At 39.8% G+C, this 20,554-nt stretch overlaps 3 non-coding genes and 1 pseudogene across 3 annotated transcripts; 3 read left to right on the top strand and 1 right to left on the bottom strand.

Moving 5' to 3' along the window:
• Nucleotides 1-14,190: 14,190 nt before the first annotated feature.
• On the top strand, nucleotides 14,191-14,262 carry TRNAT-GGU (transfer RNA threonine (anticodon GGU)). The gene has a single exon. It is a non-coding gene; the product is annotated as a tRNA-Thr (tRNA).
• Nucleotides 14,263-15,277: 1,015 nt separating this feature from the next.
• Nucleotides 15,278-18,059, top strand: LOC127132399 (photosystem II CP43 reaction center protein-like; annotated as a pseudogene).
• Nucleotides 18,060-19,593: 1,534 nt separating this feature from the next.
• On the top strand, nucleotides 19,594-19,665 carry TRNAN-GUU (transfer RNA asparagine (anticodon GUU)). The gene has a single exon. It is a non-coding gene; the product is annotated as a tRNA-Asn (tRNA).
• Nucleotides 19,666-19,953: 288 nt separating this feature from the next.
• Nucleotides 19,954-20,032, bottom strand: TRNAR-ACG (transfer RNA arginine (anticodon ACG)). Its single transcript has one exon. It is a non-coding gene; the product is annotated as a tRNA-Arg (tRNA).
• Nucleotides 20,033-20,554: the final 522 nt, after the last annotated feature.

Raw genomic sequence — 20,554 nt, 5'->3', positions numbered from 1 at the left:
ATATTTATATTCATAAATCAATGGATGTTTTGCATTCAAATATTGCGCTCTTTGTCTTTCCTATTATCTTTCAAACGAGCTATGTTTTCTTACACACACGCACGTAACGAATTGCAGATCCCTATCCACTCTGGATCCTGTTGATAATAGTTCTACTACTGTTCATTATGACTTTGAAAATCCGATCTACCGAGCCGAAGATGGAAGTGAGGAAGATTGTGAAGTACCTGAAGAACTTGCCAGAATGTTACTACAAGAAGAAAGGACTATACAGCCGCATGAGGAGTCAGTTGAGACTGTAAATCTGGGTACCGAGGTGGACAAGAGAGAAGTCAAAATAGGAGCAGGCTTGGAAATCAGTGTCAAAAGAAGATTGATTCAAATGCTACATGACTATGTGGAGATTTTTGCTTGGTCTTACGAAGACATGCCAGGGCTGGATACCGATATAGTAGTGCATCGTTTGCCGACGAAGGAAGATTGTCGTCCTGTTAAGCAAAAGGTTCGTCGCATGCGTCCTGAAATGTCCGAGAAAATCAAGGCCGAAGTCATGAAACAATTCGATGCTGGTTTTCTGGAGGTTACTTCTTATCCTCAATGGGTTGCTAATGTGGTACCAGTGCCAAAGAAGGATGGTAAGGTGCGAATGTGTGTGGATTACAGAGATTTGAATAGAGCGAGTCCCAAAGATGATTTTCCACTGCCACATATTAATGTTCTGGTAGACAACACCGCTCAACACAAGGTATTCTCCTTCATGGATGGATTCTCGGGTTATAACCAGATCAAAATGGCACCTGAGGACATGGAGAAGACTACGTTTGTGACGCAATGGGGCACCTTCTGTTATAAAGTAATGCCATTCGGTTTAAAGAACGCAGGAGCAACGTACCAGCGTGCTATGGTGGTTTTGTTCCATGACATGATCCATCATGAAATAGAAGTATATGTGGACGATATGATAGCCAGGTCTCATACTGAAGAAGAACATCTCGATCATTTATACAAACTGTTTGAGAGGCTGAAGAAATACAAGTTGAGATTGAACCCGAACAAATGCACCTTTGGAGTAAGATCTGGTAAACTCTTGGGCTTTATTGTCAGTGGTAAAGGTATTGAGGTCGACCCAGCCAAGGTGAGAGCTATTCAAGAGATGCCAGTTCCCCGTACGGATAAAGAAGTCAGAGGTTTCTTGGGACGTTTGAATTACATTGCCCGATTCATTCCACACTTGACTGCTACCTGCAAACCCATCTTCAAATTACTGAGACAAAATCAAGAGATGGTATGGAATGATGAATGCCAAGAAGCTTATGACAAAATCAGGAAATATCGCCAAGAACCTCCAGTTCCGATGCCACCAGTTGAAGGAAGACCTTTAATTACGTATTTGACCGTGTTAGAAAATTCAATGAGGTGTGTTGGGGCAACATGACGAGTCTGGTCGAAAAGAGCATGCCATATACTGCCTTAGCAAAAGGTACCGACTGTGAAACAAGATACTCACAGCCCGAGAAAGCTTGCTGTGCTTTGGCCTGGGCTGCTCGCCGACTAAGACAGTATATGTTGAATCATACCACCTTATTGACTTCTAAGATGGATTCTATCAAATACCTATTTGAGAAACCTGCTGTCTCCTGAAAGAGTTATCACTGACAATGGTACTAATTTGAACAACAAGATGATTACTGAACTCTGCACGCAGTTCAAAATAAAACACCATAACTCTTCTCCGTACCGGCCAAAGATGAACGGCGCCGTGGGGACTGCTAACAATATCAAGAAGGTCATGCAAGAAATGACAGTAACATACAAAGACTGGCATGAGATGTTACCCTTTACTCTTTACGGTTATCGCACTTCAGTGCGCACTACGACAGGGGCAACTCCGTTCTCTTTAGTCTATGGAATGGAAGCCATCTTACTAGTGGAAGTTCAGATTCCCTCTCTAAGAATCATGAAAGAGGCGGGCTTAGATGAAGATGAATGGATTCAGACTCGACTCGATCAGATAAATCTGATTGATGAGAAGAGACTTGCGGCTGTTTGTCATGGGCAGATATATCAGAAATGCATGACCCAGGCATTTAACAAAAGAGTTAAGAGACAGGTGTACCAACTTGGCGACTTGGTGATCAAGCGTATCATTCTACCACAAGGTGATCCCAGAGGCAAATGGACTCCCACATACGAAGGGCCATTTGTGGTTAAGAAGGTATTCTCTGGTGGAGCCATGATACTCGCTACTATGGATGGTGAAGACTTCCCACATCCCGTGAACGCGGACATAGTTAAAAAATACTACGCATAAAAGAGACCCGCTAGATCGACGTATCTAGGCAAAAGTAAGGGCATCCCGGCGAACCAAAAGGGTTCGGGCAAAAATTAGGGATATATAAAAAAATGTACACCCGGCAAGTCGAAAACCTGAAAAGGCGGCTTGGGCAAAAAAGGGTATCCTGGTGGACTGAAAACCTGAAAAGGCGGTCCAGGCAAAAATTAGGGATTAAAGCGTGTGACTATGTCCCGTTCTCAGTCAACTTTCATCCAAGTTCGAGGGACTGACCAAGCCAATCACTTCTATCCGACAGCAAAGGATGAGATGCTCGAAGACATAATGACAGTAGTAGGCTTAAAATCAATAGGACTTCTTCCACATAGCTTTCTCTTTGTTTTCGACAATTTCCTCTTACTAGGATTTCTGTCTCCTTGTACACAAATTGCCTGTTTATAGGCCTCCTTTCAAAATCAATACAACCCTCTTTCAAAAAAAAGATGCTTTTGTTTTTACTTTTCTGTTTTGGTTGCGTAAATGTCCATTGATTTAATTTGAATTAATATGTGCATTTGAATATGACTGATGTTTACCAAAAATACATGCATAGAATAGCAATAGCAATTACTACCCGACTTCAGGATCAAGGAAAAGGTCTAATCATGCTTCCAATGAATCCGCTACCAATTCTCTTCCCCAACAAGCCTTTTTTTTTCCTCAGAAAATGGCAGTATCCCCAGGCACAGCCAGTTACTCCCCAACAGAGGTCGGCGTCACCAGACAGATTGATCATCTCATCCATCCCCAGCCAGGCTCTGTTGAATATTTCCACCATCAGACAGAAATCAAGCATCCCCAACCGAGAAAGGGTCATCGACACAAATGTCTCAAATCAGTAGATGGGGATTTATTTTCCCCAGTAGAGTCCCCAAGCAGAACTTCTCATACGCATAACTCATTCATTACATCCTTTCACAGCATACGCATGCATACAACATTCACATTTATTTTAGCATAACACGAAACATCTCATGCATCATGACATAGCATGAAGCTAACTTTTTCTTTGCAGGTTAATTATCCTCCTGATATAGTCAAAGTAGAAGGTTCATTCAGACAGACACCTTTATCAATCACATTCAAGATTCAGATACATACTTCAAATACAGTTCATGGGAACATTCATTCTGACAACACTTCGATATCCTCCTAACGATGGCATCTCTAAGCCCATCCCAGACATTTATTGCAAGTACAACATATACAGGTTATCAGATACAGCCTAACGTACGGTTCATTCTGATTCAGCCCAACATATGACTTCTTCAGCAACTCCAATGCGGTCTAACGTACGACCCATTTGGACCTTCAAATCCTCAGATGCTGCCTAGCGTACGGTACATTCAGGGGTGTAGTCTAGCGTACGACTACTTTCTTTTTCAGATGCAGCCTAACGGACGGCTCATTCTACAACTCGGATACGATCTAACGTACGATCCATTCTGAACTTCAAACAACCCCAACGCGGTCTAACGTACGACCCGTTTGGATCTTACAACCCTCAGATGCTACCTAACGTACGGTACATTTCTGAAGTGTAGTCTGGCGTACGACTACCGCTTTCATCATCAGATTCAGCCTAACGTACGGTCCATTCTGATCATTTATCCCCAACAGCATATGACACACTCCGACTCCCCAGCGAAGTCGGCAGCCTAATGGATGACTCATTATACGGTCTAACGTACGACCCAGTGTGGCACCCATGTCTTCAAATTGGCCTAATATACGGCGCGATCTGAAGCTTTCGTCATCAAACCTCCCGGATGGCATCTTTAAGCCCATCTCCATCAAGACCAACTGTCGATTCTCAAGTGCAAATTTTTGGGGCATTCTAGTGTTCAATAATCTTCCACCTCCAGACCACGAATGGCGTATACACCATTCTAACTCTCTCGGTCCAAGAATATTGAACAGGGGCAGCTGTCATACCCCAAAATTTGCCCATTAATATTTCAAGACATTTTGCAAGGCATTCCGACTCATATATAACACTGATCTTGAAGAAACAAAGGCCCAGCTCACGGATGGCCCAATCCAGAAAATGGCCCAAACTGGCCTGTTCGCTACGCGCTCGCCTAGCGAAGCTGACAGACAACAAAAATTTCGGGCTTCATTCTGAGCCCAAAAAAAAAAAAACGAGAAACGAAAAAAAAAAAAAAAAAAAAAGAGAAAAAATTTTTTTAATTAATTAATTAATTAATTAATTAATTAATTAATTAATTAAATAATTAAAAATAAATAAATAAATAAAATATAACAAATTATTTTGGACTTGGGTCTCCCTCATTCCAAGCCCATTACCCACGAAATTAGTCTATAAATACTGAAGTTTCAGTAGGGGAGGGACACTTGGAGTTACACTGGGAGATTCACTGAAAAAAAAAGAGGAGGAGAACAGAGAAGAACGAATAGAAGTTTTGGCATAGGAACCCTGCCTACCCGGAGAATTCAGAGTAAAGAAACCCTGAAGGCAGCCCATCTGCACCGAAGCCATCGCCGTCCAATTCCCGCTGCCTAACTTATTCCGATACTACAAGTGGTCAATCCCTTCAACCTTGAATTGGCAAACAGGTTTGCGTATCTCTATTGTTTATACTTTCAATTGGCCATATCTACATATATAATGCATCATGATTAAATGTTGATATATAATTTGCTTTCGTATGGGAATTTAAATATGCCTGAATACCCTGAATGTTTGACCATGTTATTCCTGTGATAAAATGCCATAAAATTCAAAGTTCCTAACATGGGGCTGTTTTCAAATTCAAAATCCGTGGCCGCTCGCTAGCACCTCGCTAGGCGAGCCTGGGGCGAGTATTCGCCTGGCCTTCGCTAGGCGAGGCAGAGGCGAACGAGACAGTAGCTGACTTTTCTATTCTTTTTTTTTTTTATGTTTTATCATAGCCATGCATTATTCATCCTATCCTATTTATTGTTGTGATATTTCTCCGGTGTAATCTTCGATTGCACCCTGATTTGGTGTTCTGACATGTTTCTTTTTTTTTGAGTTTCGTAAAGGTTCACATATCCCAGGAAAAGGTTATTGGCTAGGTATTCCACTTTATTTGTGGGATACCCTTGTGGAGTTTCACCCTAAATTAATTTTTAATGTATTAATTTCTAATGTATTAATTTTTTAATATATTATTTTTAATAATTTTAATGTGGAGTTTCATCCTAATTATATAATTAATTGTAAAACTTTGCCTTTGAATAAGTGATCTTGGACCTCTCTTTGTTGCCTTACGATTACGATATTACGGTCATGTCCCGCGAACGTGGGGATACCCTTAGCAAAGACCCTTCGGTTAAATCATCATAAAATAAATTATAGTCCCTCGGATGTTGCCTTCGAATATACAACTTTGTCCCTCGATGACCCTCCGATGTTGCCTACGGTTAAAAGATGATAGTCCCTTCGAATGCTAAGGTATCCTCGTAACTGTTGCCTTCAATGACCAATCGATGACCCTACGATGACCCTTTTACATCCAAAGGATAAAACTACTTATTTCTCAATAATAAGGACAGTTTTACCCTCATAAGGATAGGAAATACTCATAAAGACCTTGGGTCGGTATAACTCTTAATTGCTGGCTCACAACCTAAAACATTTTTTCACACCTCACACCTTTCAAAATACCTTCAGAAAATCACCACTTGGTATACATTCATACTAGAATCATTACCGAGTTATATTTTTCTAAACAATTTTCAAAACTAAACGAGATAATCACTTTGTATACATTCATACAAGAATCATTACAAAGTTAAATTCTCTTTTCAAAACAATTTTTCTAAACAATTCACAAACACTTTTTTTTAGACAAAAATAATATAAGTGATCGAGCAATTAAGAGCCCATGGATAACCATGGATATAAAGGGTGCTAACACCTTCCCTTTGTATAATGTACCTCCCGAACCCAAAAATCTAAATTAAGGTCTTTCCTGTTCTTTTCCACCTTTCCTTATTGGATAAAAGAAAAGTCGGTGGCGACTCTTGCTAACCGCGACATTGCGATTAAAACCACAACAAAGTCCAGTTCACCGTATGACACCTGGTAAATACAAGGTCAGATATATCAGGCATATCAGACAATCTTTGGTCGAGATGCATAGACTATTATGTGGATACAATCGCTATGAGCATGACCATGACAGCTTCCGTATATGCACTGTCAATGAGAGAAGATGTCGCCAAGTTACGAAAGACATCCAAGAAATGTTGGATCAGGGTGTGATCGAGATACTTCAGAATCGTGATGAGGACAAAGTTAATGTTATATCCCCTGTATTTAGAATACCTGAGGCTGTTGTTGTCAGATATGATGGGAACAAGCAAAAGGCTTCTTCTACTCTCGTTATTAAGCCAGTTGGCCATGTTCCATACTCTTCAGACAAGGTTGTTCCCTATCGATATAATACGGTTGCATTAAAAGATGGGAAGGAGGTGCCTCTACCCTCCACTTCTGTGACAAGTATTTCTGATGTCAGTGGTTTGACCCACAGTGGTCGTGTTTTTCGGTGCCGCCGAAACCCCGGGCTGACACCAGAAGAACTGATGTTGTTGATGGTGTTGCCCGTCCTGTGGGGAATTCTTCTTCTTCTCCGAATCCGGCACTTGCTGTTGATAGACCTGCCATGACTGCTAGATATCCTGTCCCTGTTGGCCAGAATGACATGTTAAGAGAGGACTGTGATGAGATGCTGAGGCTCATCAAGAGGAGCGAATATAATGTTGTAGATCAGCTGCTTCAAACTCCATCAAAGATATATGTGCTATCTTTGTTGATGAACTCCGAGCCACACCGCGAAGCTTTGCAGAGGGTGTTGGACGTGGCATACGTAGATCACGATGTCACAATAGAACAATTTGATAGCATTGTTGCAAACATTACTGCTTGTAACAACTTGAGCTTTTGCGATGTTGATCTTCCCGAGGAGGGAAAAGACCACAATTTGGCACTACACATCTCTATGAACTGCAAGGATGATGCCTTGTCTAATGTGCTGGTAGACACAAGATCATCGCTGAATGTGTTGCCAAAATCCACTCTGGCGAAACTTTCATATCAGGGGCCTCCCATGAGGCAGAGTGGAGTGGTAGTCAAAGCTTTTGATGGATCGCGTAAGACTGTGATTGGAAAGGTTGAGCTCCCAATAAAGATAGGACCTAGTGATTTCCAGATCACTTTCCAGGTCATGGATATCCATCCATCATATAACGGTTTGTTAGGCAGACCATGGATTCACGAGGCAGGCGCCGTGACATCCACCCTACACCAAAAGTTGAAGTTCATGAAGAACAAGAAGTTGGTGGTGGTAGGGGAGAGAGGGCTCTCTTGGTAAGCCATATGTCTTCCTTTTCTTACATTGATGCTGAGGATGAGGTTGGGACGATGTTCCAAGCCTTGTCTATTGCTGAGCCTTCTAAAGGAACTTCTTCATTTGCGTCCTACAATGATGCGAAGTTGGCCATTGAGCATGGCGCAACTAATGGTTTAGGACAAATGATTAAGCTGGAAAACAATAAATCTCGGGCTGGCATAGGGTGCTCTTCAGGCACTTTCAACAAGCACGGTTTGTTTCAGATTGGTGGTTTCATTCACACGGTTGAAGACCAAGAAGCTGCTGCTATAGTGGAAGATGATGCAGAGGAAGATTCTGGCAACTTTGTCATCCCTAGAGGAGTTTGCAATAATTGGGTCGTTGTTGATGTTCCAACAGTTGTCCATAAGTCCATGTAATGTTCATTTTTGTTTAAAAAACCCTTCTCTCATGCCAAAAGGATAAGTGATGACATTGTTGGCACATAAATACAATGATATTCATTCAATAATTACATGTTAAATGTTTGTTTTTCCAAATTATTTTCACTTTTTTCTTTTTTCATGAAATTGGTGATCACCAAAAAAACCCTAAAAAGAGAATAAAATCAATCTTTTAATCTGCATAATGATTTGCTTTGCTTGAATTCTAAAATCTCTTTCATATCCAAAATCATTATGCAGGCTGATCAAACCCATTGAACATAATGATCCAACACCATCTCCCAACTTTGAGTTCCCTGTATTTGAGGCCGAAGAAGATGATGTTGAAGAGATTCCTGATGAGATCACCCGTCTGCTTGAGCACGAAGAGAAGATCATTCAACCACATCTTAAGAATCTGGAAACAGTTAACTTGGGGTCTGAAGATTGTGTCCGTGAAGTGAAGATTGGGGCACTCCTGGAAGAATCTGTAAAGAAGGGGTTGATTGAGTTGCTGCGAGAATATATCGACGTCTTCGCCTGGACATATGAAGACATGCCTGGTCTGGATACTGATACCGTGCAACATTTTCTGCCTTTGAAGCCTGAGTGTGTGCCTGTGAAGCAGAAGCTCAGAAGAACTCATCTTGATATGGCAGTGAAGATCAAAGAAGAAGTTCAGAAGCAAATTGATGCGGGGTTTCTGGTGACTTTTACATATCCTCAATGGGTGGCCAATATTGTGCCTGTACCTAAGAAAGATGGAAAAGTCTGAATGTGTGTGGACTATAGAGACTTGAATAAAGCTAGTCCGAAAGATGATTTTCGTCTACCACATATTGATATGCTGGTAAATAATACAGCTAAATTCAATGTCTTCTCATTTATGGACGGATTTTCCGGTTATAACCAAATAAAAACGGCACCCGAGGATATGGAGAAGACAACATTCATCACGCCTTGGGGAACATTATGTTATCGAGTGATTTCCTTCGGTTTGAAGAACGCCGGAGCCACGTATCAACGAGCTATGACTACCTTGTTTCACGATATGATGCACAAGGAGATCGAGGTATATGTTGACAATATGATTGCTAAGTTGAGAACGGAAGTTGAACATATAGAACACTTGTTGAAGCTTTTTCAACGTTTGAGAAAGTATAAACTCTGCCTGAACCCGAACAAGTGTACATTTGGAGTCCGTTCCGGCAAGTTATTGGGCTTCATTGTCAGTGAAAGAGGTATTGAGGTTGATCCCGCCAAGGTCAAAGCAATACAAGAGATGCCTGCGCCCAAAACTGAGAAGTAAGTCAGAGGTTTTCTTGGCCGCTTGAATTATATTTCCAGATTTATATCCCACATGACTGCCATATATGCGCCAATATTCAAGCTCCTCCGGAAAGATCAGCGTCATGATTGGACCGAGGATTGCCAGAAGGCCTTTGACAGTATCAAAGAGTATCTGTCTGAGCCTCCGATTCTGTCTCCGCCTGTTGAAGGGAGACCATTGATTATGTACTTGACAGTTCTTGAAGACTCTATGGGTTGTGTACTAGGTCAGCAAGATGAGCCAGGGACGAAAGAGTATGCTATATACTATCTGAGTAAGAAGTTCACTGATTGTGAGTCTCGATATTCAATGCTTGAGAAAACATGATGTGCTTTGGCTTGGGCTGCTAAGCGCTTACGCCAGTATATGTTGAATCATACAACTTGGTTGATATCCAAAATGGATCCAATCAAGTATATCTTTGAGAAGCCTGCTTTAACTGGGAGGATTGCCCGTTGGCAGATGCTGTTGTCTGAGTATGATATTGAGTATCGAGCTCAAAAAGCTATTAAAGGTAGTATCTTGGCTGACCACTTGGCACATCAACCAATTGAGGATTATCAGTCTGTTCAGTACGACTTCCCTGATGAGGAGATTTTGTATTTGAAAATGAAAGATTGCGATGAGCCTACGCTCGATGAAGGGCCAGAGCCTGGTTCCTGATGGAGCATGGTGTTTGATGGCGCTGTAAATCAATATGGAAATGGTATTGGGGCAGTGATTATTACTCCTCAGGGCACATATTTTCCTTTTACAACAAGGTTAACTTTCAAATGCGCAAATAATATGGCGGAGTATGAGGCCTATATTATGGGTTTGGAAGAGTGTATTGATCTTAGGATCAAGCATCTTGATGTTTATGGTGATTCGGCCCTGGTTGTTAATCAGATTAAGGGTGAATGGGAGACGAATCAGCCTGGCCTCATCCCATACAGAGATTATGCAAGGAGGATTTCAACGTTCTTTACTGAGGTTGACTTCCATCATATTCCTCGAGATGAGAATCGGATGGCAGATGCTCTTGATACACTTGCTTCGATGATTGTGGTGAAGTTCTGGAATGAAATCCCCAATATCACTGTGATGTGCTTGGATAGGCCAGCTCATGTATTTGCAGTAGAAAAAGTGAAAGATGATAAGCCATGGTATTATGACATCAAATGTTGTCTCCAAAGTCAGATTTACCCACCTGGGGCATCTGTTAAAGATAAGAAAACTTTGAGGAGGTTATCTGGTAGTTTTTACCTCAATGGCGATGTGCTTTACAAGAGGAATTTTGACATGGTTTTGCTCAGATGCGTGGATAGACACGAAGCAGACATGTTAATGACTGAAGTCCATGAGGGTTCATTTGGTACTCATTCCAATGGACATGCCATGGCAAAGAAGATGTTGAGAGCAGGTTACTATTGGCCGACAATGGAGTCTAACTGCTGCAAATATGTGAAGAAATGCCACAAGTGTCAGATTTATACGGATAAGATTCATATTCCCCTGACACTTCTGAATGTTATTTCATCACCATGGCCTTTCTCCATGTGGGGAATTGACATGATTGGCATGATAGAGCCAAAAGTGTCCAACGGTCATCGTTTTATTCTCGTAGCAATTGATTACTTCACCAAGTGGGTTGAACCGGCATCATATGCAAATGTGACCAGGCAGGTGGTTGTGAAGTTTATCAAGAATCAACTCATATGCCGTTATGGTGTGCCAGACAAGATCATTACTGATAATGGGTCTAACTTGAACAACAAGATGATGAAAGAGTTGTGTAGCGAGTTCAAGATTGCACATCATAATTCTTCTCCTTATAGACCCAAGATGAATGGGGTTGTTGAAGCTGCTAACTAGAACATCAAGAAGATCATTCAGAAGATGGTTGTTACGTACAAAGATTGGCATGAGATGTTGCCATTTGCTTTGCATGGCTATCGTACATCTGTCCGCACTTCAACATGGGCAACCCTTTTCTCTCTTGTTTATGGCATGGAGGTTGTGCTCCCCGTGGAGGTTGAGATCCCATCAATGAGAGTCTTGATGGAAGACAAGTTGACTGAGGATGAATGAGTTCAGAGTTGTTATGACGAACTGAATTTGATAGAAGAGAAAAGATTGACTGCCATGTGCCATGGTCAGTTATATCAGCAAAGGATGAAGAAAGCTTTTGATAAGAAGGTCAAGCCTCGTGTGTTCCGAGAAGGTGACCTCGTGCTCAAGAAAGTTTTGTCTTTCGCGCCCGATTCCAAGGGCAAGTGGACTCCGAACTATGAAGGTCCATATGTTGTTAAGAGAGCCTTTTCAGGCGGCGCTTTGGTACTTACAACTATGGATGGGGAGGATTTCACTCGTCCTGTGAATTCAGATGCAATCAAGAAATACTTCACCTAAAATAAAAACAGAATAGCTCGCTAAGTTGAAAACCCGAAAGGGAGGCTTAGGCAAAAATGAGTGTCTCGGTGGATTGAAAACCCGAAAGGGCGATCCAGGCAAAAGTTAGAGACATGAAAAAATGAACATGTATCCCGCTAGATTGAGTACCTCACCTTGGGGCAATCTAGGCAGAAATTAGGGATTTGCAAAGTAACTGCATCCTGACAAGACTTTGTTTTTTCAACCGTCTTCTGTCAAAGATTCTCGCTCAATCATCGTCAACTGAAGCTTCAAATACATTGGAGTCAGAGTTGGTGGAGAAATGGTCATTATGTTCAACGTAGCCGTTTTTCTAATATATATCACCAATTTCAAATTTGTAAAGATCTGTGGAGTCTTGCCATTTGCAGACTACCATTCCATCAAATAAATTTGAGCCTTTATCCAAGTCTTTGCACTCTTATTTGTTCCTATTTAACAAATGTTTGCATGTTTTAATTGATGAATATCATTGTTTTAAATAAATAAAGTTTTTATAAAATGTTTTAAACAAAGTGAACATTCACAATGACTCAAAGGATAATTGAGACGTCTTCAGTGCTCTCCCAAGGATAGTATGATCTCTAAAAGGGTAAGGAATTTGTTCATATTCCTAGTACATTTGTTATCCTCTTCAGGTTTGTCTCCTCAGCGAGCGCAGAGAAAGGTAATACACCACCAAAGTCCCTAGAAGTCTAGAGCTTGGTCTCAGTCTCCTAGCTCCCTAGTGATTTTGGATCTATCATCTGTGTTTTATCAATTATATGGTTGTCATCCCTTGTGTGGATTGACCTAAAATCCCTTATAGATTGATAAATTAACATGTTGTCTTTTTCGAGGAAGTTGGTTTTCCCTCATTCAGATTGGAAATCTCCAGCAGAGTGAGCAGGAAATCCCAGCATGAGTGGAATTTTCAACAAGTTGGTTTGTAGCTTATCCCTAACGGATTCGCATACATGATCTCCAGCAGGTTTTCCTACCATTCATCCTCAGCAGGATTGCTCACATTAGACTTCCCCAGTTTGGTCATCAGCAATTTATTTCCAACTGATCGCCTACAGGTTATCCCTGGTTCAGTCATCAGCAGTTGTCCGCTAGTGAACTTTCTTGATCGGAGCTTGATTATTGTTACTTCCTCCCTCTCGGATAGTCTCCTCCTAGCAGAGCGGGTGATGAAAATGTCTATTTTCTATCCCCAGCGGAGCAGTGTTTCTCTTCTCCTCGGCAGAGATTGTTTCTCCAGCGATATGAGGAAATGTGATGGTTATTGGAACTTTTGTTTGGTGGTTATTCCCCACATAGTTTCATACCTTCCCTTTTGATAAGTTCCCCAGTAGAGTTACGTCTACGATGAATCTTATTCGTGTTAGGCTCCCTGGCAATGGCTGAGTAGCTTCCCCAGCTAAGGCTCTACCTGATCTTACTTTGGCTTTGGAACTTCGAGAAAGATGTGTTGATTCCTTCCCCACTGGAGTGACTGGTTCTCCTTCTCCGCAGCAGATATGTTTCCTTCAGTGGATAGGAATGAATGTTTGATTTAATGTGTTTCTGTTTGGTGGTTGTTCCCCACAGAATTCCACATCACCCCCTGATAAGATCCCCAATAGTGTTCTTCTGTGACTGATCTTATCCTTGTCTCTGCGTACTCTTGGAAGACCCCCATCTTTGGTGGTTATGATCCCTTGGCTTATTCCCAACAATGGTCTCTGATCCACGGTGTTCCTGCTTGTTCCCCTGGCAGTGGTCTTTGTCCCAGGCAGCGACTTCGCTCGATCCTCAGTAGTGATTGGTTTCCTGGTATTGGTTGCCCCCCACCAGATCGGATTTCTCCTGTGGGCCTGGCTGGGATTTCTCTTTTGAGATGTTGTACCGGATGTCTGTCCATTGATCCTTGGACCTGTTTGTGTTAGATATGTCTGTTTGTCAGCATTAATCATACATAAACCACGCACATACATGCATAATTTTTAGCATTCAGATATTCATGTTGCATTCTGTGCCATATATCTTTGTTTGTTATCTTCTACTAGTGGTGAAATATATTTCCCTAAGTAGATGATTGCGTCTGATCTATCCATATAGAGTCAGCCCCTTAGGAAGAAAGTGTTTATCCTTTCTTCCATTTTCCCCACTGAGTTATGCCCTCGTGGATGATTTTTGTTTCAGTTCCTCCCTAAATATGTATTGGGATGGAATTACTCACCTGAGTTATATCCTCATTGGGTTGAGTCTTGTTTCATTGCGTCTCTCTAGTTTGTCCCTAGATTGACTCCTAAGTATATGCAGTAACAAATAGATGTACTAAACTCATATTCATATTGGCTTATTCTGTATTCGGGAATTGACTCAAACGGTGCCCTTTTAACTCAGTGGTAGAGTAACGCCATGGTAAGGCGTAAGTCGTCGGTTCAAATCCGATAAAGGGCTTTTTTTTATCAAAAAATGATAACAGTAGTATTCCTATTTGAAGGAACGTATAAAAATATTCTTGATATTTGTAAGAAGTTTCTGTTTGTAATAAAATAAAATAAAATGAAGGAATAGTTGAATTTCATTAAAAAATCGAATTTAGAATTGAAACTCTATTAAGTTATTGTTATCATTCGAATAGAGTAAACTCATTCTAGTTAGAAAGGGAAATGGCATTCTTTTCTATATATATTATTTCTTTTTTTAGAATGTGATATTTCCTTGAATTGTCAGATACTTCTATTTTCGATTATTCCAATCAAATAAAGGGAGAGATTCTAAAAAAAGTAAGTGGACCTAACCTATTGAATCATAACTATATCCACTATTATGATATTCAAATTGGATAGAAATGAAATTCGAACACTGGATCTTTTTTCTTTTTAATACCTTTTTGGTTCTAACTCTACAAGAATCTGTTGATACTTCGGATAAAATCTTATTGTTCCTAGGAATCAATTGCTACTCCTCTCCTCCAGTGGAAGGCTTACTCTAAGTTCCAACAGACAAGTCATTTGACTTCAAAATATCTTTTTTCCGAATACAAGAAAAGATCCAAATTGATTTATATTATTTCTTGAAGATATGTCTATAAAAATAATCGAAAAATCCATCAAATCGTGACTTCGAGTATCCAAATTTGGTTTTCATATCTATGCATACGAGGCATACGAGATTTTGAAGGCAATTAATGGACGAAACTTGCACATAGAGAAAAATATTCCAATTTCTTACCTCGATCCGCACGAAAGGGTATACTTCGGAATTTGATTAATCTGAATGAAATAAAAATAGAACAAAGACAATAAAAGAAATCAATGTAAAATAGAAAGTAAAATATAGGATCCTCTAGTAGTTTTCTAGACATACAAGTTCGAACCATACAAATTTGAATAATATAGAAAACAATTTTTTTTATTTCACGAACAAGATTCAAGAATAATCTTATTTGATAAAAGCAGAGTAGTATGTCTGGGGATCTGCTAGTAACGAGAGTAATAAAGCGATCGATCATTTGTTTATGGAACAGTTCTTTAAAAAATGTATTTATAGGATTTATGAGTCATAAGACACTTTTCGAGTCATGACTTAGGGAATTTTTTTAGAATAGAAAGGAATAAGCCAATTAAGTTAATGGATTTGACCTAGATTAGATATCAATCGACAAAAAAATAATTTTTCTATTCGAAACCCAGTCGAAAACAAGGGAGAGTCTACGAGAAATCATATCATATATAAAATGAAAAAAGCCTCGAAGGTTCCATCCCTGAAAATGCTAGGAGGTGTTCGGAAATGGTTTGAAGTTGTTGAATAGGAGGATTACTATGACTATAGCTCTTGGTAAATTTACCAAAGATCAAAATGATTTATTTGATATTATGGATGACTGGTTATGGAGGGACCGTTTTGTTTTTGTGGGTTGGTCCGGTCTATTGCTCTTTCCTTGCACCTATTTTGCCGTGGGGGTTGGTTCATAGGTACCACCTTTGTAACTTCATGGTATACTCATGGATTGGTAAGTTCCTATTTGGAAGGTTGTAACTTCGTAACTGCAGCAGACTCTACTCCTGCTAATAGTTTAGCACACTCTTTGTTGTTACTGTGGGGTCTTGAAGCACAGGGAGATTTGACCCGTCGGTGTCAATTAGGTGGTCTGTGGACTTTTGTTGCTCTTCACGGTGCTTTCGGATTAATAGGTTTTATGTTACATCAATTTGAACTTGCTCGATCTGTTCAATTGCGGCCTTATAATGCAATTGCATTCTCCGGTCCAATTGTTGTTTTTGTTTCTGTATTCCTTATTTATCCACTGGGCCAGTCTGGTTGGTTCTTTGCGCCTAGTTTTGGTGTAGCAGCTATATTTCAATTCATTCTCTTTTTCCAAAGGTTTCATCATTGGACATTAAACCCATTTCATATGATGGGAGTTGCTGGTGTATTGGGCGTTGCCCTACTATGCGCTATTCATGGCGCTACCGTAGAAAATGCCTTATTTAAAGATGGTGATGGCGCAAATACATTTCGGGCTTTTAACCCAACCCAAGCAGAAGAAACTTATTCAATGGTTACTGCTAACCGCTTTTGGTCCCAAATCTTTGGGGTTGCTTTTTCCAATAAACGTTGGTTACATTTCTTTATGTTATTTGTACCAGTAACTGGTTTATGGATGAGTGCTCTTGGAGTAGTCGGTCCGGCCCTGAACCTACGTGCCAATGACTTTGTTTCTTAAGAAATCCGTGCAGCGGAAGATCCTGAATTTGAGACTTTCTACACCAAAAATATTCTGTTAAACGAAGGTATCCGTGCATGGATGGCGACTCAAGATCAGCCTCATGAAAACCTTATATTCCCTGAGGAGGTTCTACCACGTGGAAACGCTCTTTAATGGAACTTTAGCTTTAACTGGTCGTGACCAAGAAACTACTGGTTTTGCTTGGTGGGTCGGGAATGCCGGACTTATCAATTTATCTGGTAAACTACTAGGGGCCCATGTAGCCCATGCCGGATTAATAGTATTCTGGGTCGGAGCAATGAACCTATTTGAAGTTGCTCATTTCGTACCCGAGAAGCCCATGTATGAACAAGGCTTAGGTTTACTTCCCCATCTAGCAACTCTAGGTTGGGGGGTAGGTCCTGGAGGGGAAGTTATCGACACCTTTCCATACTTTGTGTCTGGAGTACTTCACTTAGTTTCCTCTGCAGTATTGGGCTTTGGCGGTATTTATCATGCACTTCTGGGACCTGAGACTCTTGAAGAATCTTTTCCGTTCTTTGGTTATATATGGAAAGATAGAAAAAAAATGACTACTATTTTAGGTATTCACTTAATTTTGTTAGGTATAGGATCTTTTCTTCTAGTATTTAAGGCTTTTTATTTTGGAGGTATATATGATACTTGGGCTCCAGGAGGGGGAGATGTAATAAAAATTACCAACTTCACCCTTAGTCCAAGCATTCTATTTGGTTATTTACTAAAATCCCCTTTTCGGGGAGAACGTTGGATTGTTAGTGTGAACGATTTGGAAGATATAATTGGGGGACATGTCTGGTTGGGTTCCATTTGTATACTTGGTGGAATCTGGCATATCTTAACCAAACCTTTTGCATGGGCTCGGTGTGCACTAGTATGGTCTGGAGAAGCTTACTTATCTTATAGTTTATGTGCTTTGGCCGTTTTTGGTTTTATAGCTTGTTGCTTTGTCTGGTTTAATAATACTGCTTATCCTAGTGAGTTTTATGGTCCCACTGGACCGGAAGCTTCTCAAGCTCAAGCATTTACTTTTCTAGTTAGAGACCAACGTCTTGGAGCTAATGTAGGCTCCGCTTAAGGGCCTAACGGTTTAGGTAAATATCTAATGCATTCTCCGACCGGAGAAGTCATTTTTGGAGGAGAAACTATGCGTTTTGGGGATCTGCGTGCTCCCTGGTTAGAACCTCTAAGAGGTCCTAATGGTTTGGACTTGAGTAGACTGAAAAAAGATATACAACCTTGGCAAGAACGTCGTTCCGCGGAATATATGACTCATGCTCCTTTAGGTTCTTTAAATTCCGTGGGTGGGGTAGCTACAGAGATTGATGCAGTCAATTATGTCTCTCCTAGAAGTTGGTTAGCTACTTCTCATTTTGTTCTAGGATTCTTGCTATTCGTAGGTCATTTATGGCACGCAGGAAGAGCTCGCGCAGCTGCCGCAGGATTTGAAAAAGGAATTGATAGAGATTTTGAGTTTGTTCTTTCCATGACTCCTCTTAATTGAGATATGAAATCCAATGCTTGACGTAAGAATCATTTTGATTTTAGTATACATATTAGGTTGAGTCGAGGAGATCATATTGAAAAAAGGTTTTGTTTTTCAGTTCATTTATATCTAATCTTTTTTCGGGCTCGGCTAAGTGGTGATATAGTCGAGCCCGAAAAAACTGAGCCAACCAAAATCAATAAAAAAAATCCATTCACCAAGAAAAAGGAGAGAGGGGGATTCGAACCCTCGATAGTTCTTTGTTTCGAACTATACCGGTTTTCAAGACCGGAGCTATCAACCACTCAGCCATCTCTCCAAAAGATAATTTCTATTTTATCTTTATTCCACTCAAGAGAACATGACCATACAAATTAATAACCTTTTCTCTATGATAAAGATATCTCTCTATGATAAAGATATCCAGTGTGAATCTATTGGTCTAGTTCTCTATCCGTATATATTATATATGCATGATCCAGCATGCTCTTTTGTGAAATAAAAAAATTACCCCTCGATCCATGCCTCAATAAGGAGTGTCATCTAAAATCAATGGATTCATGATAAAACTCTCCATAAGGAGAATGTCTTTTTTATTACTTTTTGGAAGGGGTCAATAAGGGGTTGGGGGATCAAATGGTATAGTTCTTTTGTTGGTAAATTAGAGGATTATAAACATGACTATTGCGTTTCAATTAGCTGTTTTTGCATTAATTGCTACTTCATCCATTTTATTAATTAGTGTACATGTTGTATTTGCTTCTCCTGATGGTTGGTCAAGTAACAAAAATGTTATCTTTTCTGGTACATCATTATGGATTGGATTAGTATTTCTAGTGGATATTCTGAATCCTCTCATCTCTTGAAACTATTCATTCTGGATCAAAAAACAAAATGACCCCTCCCCCGAATTCTTTCGGGTTGTGTGTGAGGCACATGAAAATGGAATATATAAGACCCCATAAATAAAGAAAACTAAAACATTATTTATGGAAGGGGTCAAAATCCTTCTATTGGAAAAAGCTTATATCTTATACTTAATATGATATATAGATATATAGTAAAACTAAAACTTGAATATTAAAATATTCATATTTTTTTCTGAATTTCATATTATTTTCTGAATATAGAATAATAATTTATATCTTCTATATATATATATATAATATATATCTATATATTAATAAGATTCTTAATAAAAACGAATATTAATAGAAAATCATCTATTTCGAATAGAAAGATGTAGATTTCAAAATGGACTCTCCATTCATTTCATTAGATAGATAAGATCACCAAAACTTCGTGATCTGCTGGCGAACTTATTCCAATTCAATAATAGATCTCAATATTATGCCTTGAAGAGGACTCGAACCTCCACGTTGTTTAGCACGAGATTTTGAGTCTCGCGTGTCTACCATTTCACCACCAAGGCATCAATCATATTCTATGAATATGATATCTATCTTATGGAATATATTACAAATATATAGTATAAGATATTATTAGATATCTTATTATATGATAATATATATGGGATAGAATTTGCCATTGTTCCCCAGTAGCTCAGTGGTAGAGCGGTCGGCTGTTAACCGATTGGTCGTAGGTTCAAATCCTATTTGGGGAGATTTTATTCATTTCCAATTAAAGAATTTGGAATCAAAAGGAAGTGTAAAGTTTGTTTTTATTACATTCTATCTCATTGTATACTATTCTACTATATTGGGGACTCCCGGTCAATACCTATGTGTAGATTATTGATATTCCTTTGTTCTACAGTCTGGGGCTATTCTATTATTTATACTATATATAAATATAGTATTTATAAGAAATAAAAAATGTAAGACTATTTTGTTTCAACTTCAATCATAGTTTATTTTCTTATCCCCGAGGTCCTTCCCCTTTTAGCCGGTTGTGGGCGAGGAGGGATTCGAACCCCCGACACCGTGGTTCGTAGCCACGTGCTCTAATCCTCTGAGCTACGGGGCCCACCCTGTCTCCACTAGATCTGTTCCCCGGAGTACCCTATAAGAAACATTTACTCTTCCCAGCTATTTTTTATTAAGAAGATGTGAAAGTGACTCTCTTCTTATAAGAATACAAATTGAATAAGGATTGTGCGTTCCGAGGTGTGAAGTGGGATAGATTTGATAATTGGGGTTTAGAATAAGACGACCTTTTCATTCTTATTTTCTTTTGCTATTGAAAAAGAGAATAAGAATGAAAATTATTAAGCTTTTTATCATCCTGGCGTCGAGCTATTTTTCCGCATGGCCTCCCCTACAGTATAGTCACCGCAGTAGAGTTTAACCACCAAGTTTGGGATGGATTGGTGTGGTTCCTCTACGCCAAGGACACCAGAATATCGAACCATAAACGAAAGAAAGACATGAGATAAAAATATATTTACTTTTCATTGTGAGTGTGAGTGTGAGGTCCTAATTCTTGACTGGAGAGGACACCAAAGGCCTTCTCCCTTCCATCCCTATCTATTCAAGGGGTGTGGACAGAGGTTT

Source organism: Lathyrus oleraceus, chromosome 3, assembly GCF_024323335.1.
Source record: "Lathyrus oleraceus cultivar Zhongwan6 chromosome 3, CAAS_Psat_ZW6_1.0, whole genome shotgun sequence".
Classification (NCBI taxonomy): domain Eukaryota; kingdom Viridiplantae; phylum Streptophyta; class Magnoliopsida; order Fabales; family Fabaceae; genus Lathyrus; species Lathyrus oleraceus.
Note: the sequence above shows the minus strand (reverse complement) of the source record. Positions and strands in the feature narration are given on the sequence as shown.